Below are 3,843 nucleotides of genomic sequence, written 5' to 3'. Positions count from 1 at the left end.
ATATTTGTAGCAATAGCCAACAATACATTGTATGAGTCAAAATGATAGATTTTTCATTTATGCCAAAAATCATTAGGATATTAAGTAAAGATCATGTTCCATGAAGATATTTTGTAAATTTCCTACTATAAATATATCAAAACGTAATGTTTGATTAGTAATATGCATTGCTAAGAACTTCATTTGAACAACTTTAAAGATGATTTTATCAATATTTTGATTTTTTAGCACCCTCAGATTCCAGATTTTCAAATAGTTGTATCTCGGCCAAATATTGTCCTATCCTAACAAACCATTCATCAATGGAAATCTTATTAATTCAGCTTTCAGATAATGCATATATCTCAATTTTAAAAAATTGACCCTTATGATTGATTTTGTGGTCCAGGGTCGTCACATATTAGATATTAGCTCTTGCTTTCTGAAAAATTAATCAAAGTGAAGTGAGTTTAGGTCACTTTGCTTCCTAAGTAAATGTATCTTGATTTAGATATTTGTACTGGAGAACAAGACAAAAATACTAAAGCAAGTGTATATTTACAGTATATTCACAGTCATTTTTGCTTGCAATATAAAATTAAGCGTTGTGGACATTGCAATGATATTGCACTTAGTTTCTGAAAGAAAAAGTTTTGCATTAAAATGTTTTAATAGCATCTCTGATTTATACTTTAGTAGCATTAGTTGAGTTGGTAGGTTTCATTCATTTTTATGAATCAGTTCAGATTGTTTGTATGAATCTATGCATCTAATGTATGGCATAAAAATCTCTGGGACTTTTCATTATTATTTTTTAGAGAAAATGCATTCTGTAAATATTTCTGTTTATCACCATGTCTTGTTATAATGGTGCAATGATTAAATATTATGCCTCAGTTTATTTACAGTGTAAAACATGCCTTGATTGACTCACTCATCTCTCACAGGGGACACTGCAGAAGTTTGTAGATGACCTGTTTGAGACCATCTTCAGTACGGCCCACCGGGGCAGCGCGCTTCCTCTGGCCATCAAATACATGTTTGACTTCTTAGACGAGCAGGCCGACAGACACATGATATCAGACCCCGACGTCAGACACACGTGGAAGAGCAACTGGTGAGTTTGTGTGTCTCGAAATCAAGGAGTGCATTAAAGCATGCATGCTCCCTCTGTTGGTGTTTGAACGCCGTTCCTCTTTGTCTGCAGCTTGCCGTTGAGGTTCTGGGTGAACGTGATCAAGAACCCTCAGTTTGTGTTCGACATTCATAAGAACAGCATTACAGACGCGTGTCTGTCCGTCGTGGCTCAGACCTTCATGGACTCCTGCTCCACGTCAGAACACAAGCTGGGCAAAGACTCGCCCTCCAACAAGCTGCTCTACGCTAAAGACATCCCCAACTACAAGAACTGGGTGGAGAGGTACGGCACTGAGACATTTAATTTCACTGGTTTTTTGGTTTACACTCGAAAAACTGCATGCTATTAGCTGCATCTACTGTGTTGGATAATATATCACATCCTCATAACATATATTTGCAATGTATTGTGGATGATTTTGCACTTTTTATCTGAGCAAGTTTCATAAAGAACATGCCATTAGAATAGTTTTGCATTAAAACACGTTTTAATAGTGTCTCTAATTTATATTGGTTTGATTCTTTTACATTAATAAGTTCAAATTGTCTGTTTGCATGAATCAGTTGATCTTTTAGACGATATATGGAATCACTCAATGTTCACAGAGGTCTCTGTGGGGAATTTTTCATGTATTAGAATACATTTTTTCTGAAGAAATATTTCTGTTTATCACTATGTATTTTATATTGCAACAATGATTAAATATTATGCATTTCATTTAATGGCTTAAAAATAGTGTAAAAAATGCCTTGATTATTAGATTTTACATTTAAATAGTTTGCATGTTGAATATCATCAAAAATATGTAGATATAGTTGTTTTACACTTCTGTTCAAAGGTTTGGGGTTGGTTCTGCTCACCAAGGCTGCATTTATTTAATTTTAAAAAATGTGAAATATTATTACAATTTAAAACAGCTGTTTTCTATGTGAATATCTGTTAAACTGGAATTGATTTCTGTGATGCACAGCTGAATTTCCAGCATCATTCCTCCAGTCTTCAGTGTCACATGATCTTCAGAAATCAGTATAATATGCTGATTTGCTGCTCAAGAGACATTTCTGATTATTATCCATGTTGAAAACAGTTGTGCTGCTTCATATTTTTGTGGAAACCCTGATTCACTTTATTTTTCAGGATTCACAGATGAATAGAAAGTTCAAAAGAACAGCATTTATTTGAAATATAAATCTTTTGCAACGTTATAAATGTGTTTACTGGCACTTTTGCATTTAATTATATTTTTGTGGAAACCCTGATTCACTTTATTTTTCAGGATTCACAGATGAATAGAAAGTTCAAAAGAACAGCATCATTTGAAATAGAAATCTTTTGCAACGTTATAAATGTGTTTACTGGCACTTTTGAATTTAATTCAAACAAAAAAAATCATACTGACCCCAAACGTTTTAAATGGTTAATTCAGAAACCATTGTTTTTGGTGCTAGAGAATATTATAATTATACATATAGCAAATTAAATGCTATATAGTGTAAGATATGAAATCTTCAGCGCTTCAGTGTGAAGGGTGTGTGAGTTAAAGCAGACGTCTGGATTGATATGTTTGATCTGCAGATGGCTGTTAAACTGCTGATCGATGGCTGTGTGTGTGTGTGTTGTGCAGGTATTACTCTGATATCTCGCGGATGCCTGCGATCAGTGATCAGGACATGAGCGCGTATCTGGCCGAACAGTCGCGTCTGCATTTAAAGCAGTTCAACAGTATGAGCGCGCTGCACGAAATCTTCTCCTACATCACCAAATACAAGGACGAGGTGAGAACCGAACGCAGCTCAGGCCTCAGAACGCTCTCCGTCTGCCGTGTCACTGAATTCACTGGGTTTTCTCGTTCTGTGTAGATCCTGTCGGCGCTGGAGAGGGATGAACAGTCGCGCCGCCAGAGACTGAGGGTTAAACTGGAGCAGGTGATCGACACGATGGCTCTGTCCAGCTGATCCGGTCTGGAAACCTCCGTGTGTGTTTATACACCAGGACAAAGCCACAACGCTGAATGTAGGTGGTGTAGATTTTGCGTTGTTGGACAAAGACGCTCTTTCCTGTTTTGAAGAGACAGTGAGGACGTTTGGGACCTCTGATGAAGTCATGTGACCGTGTCACGAGCCAATGATCGTGACGGATCAAAGGACACTCTAATTTGATTGCGTGTTTACTATGTTTATTATTTTGTACAAATGTTATCGACTCTCCGCTCTCTTTGCCACTTGTGTTTCTGCTGAATTTTGCACAGTTTACAGAATCAACGAGCAACTGCCTCCATCTCATGCACACAAAGTTGACATTACACGAATGACAAAAAGAAGGAAAAAAATATGAATAAAAATCTTGTCCTGTGCCATGTTTTATTTGAATGTTGTTTAATGCAAAAAATAAAAAAAAGGTTTGTGAAGTAGGAATGTGCTCTGATTGAAAAACAATTATGACAGGAGAAATATTTCATCCAAAAATGACACGTTTTTAATTTTGACTGAACTGTTTCTTTAAAAGCAGAGCTTTAATTACGGGTTCATCAGATGCTCCTCTTGATTTTAGCTAAATCAGCTCACTCCACCATGTGCGCTCAGATCATTAAACGCGTTCGTCGTCCTCGTCTTTCAGCAGAAATCACTACGTTTAGTGAGACTGAGCTGAAATGAATGAATGAAAAGGAGGCCGAGTGAATTGTTTCAGATGCATGAGTCAGTGTTTCTGCGGCGTGTCGATACGCT

At 36.7% G+C, this 3,843-nt stretch overlaps 1 pseudogene; it reads left to right on the top strand.

Moving 5' to 3' along the window:
* Positions 1-3,448, top strand: part of LOC107554856 (plexin-A1-like) — a 139,328-nt pseudogene extending 135,880 nt beyond the window's left edge.
* The last annotated feature ends 395 nt before the right edge of the window (positions 3,449-3,843 follow it).

The sequence above is a fragment of the Sinocyclocheilus grahami genome, unplaced genomic scaffold (genome assembly GCF_001515645.1).
Source record: "Sinocyclocheilus grahami isolate Dianchi unplaced genomic scaffold, SAMN03320097.WGS_v1.1 scaffold517.1, whole genome shotgun sequence".
Lineage (NCBI taxonomy): Eukaryota > Metazoa > Chordata > Actinopteri > Cypriniformes > Cyprinidae > Sinocyclocheilus > Sinocyclocheilus grahami.
This window is presented reverse-complemented; position numbering and strand designations above follow the sequence as displayed.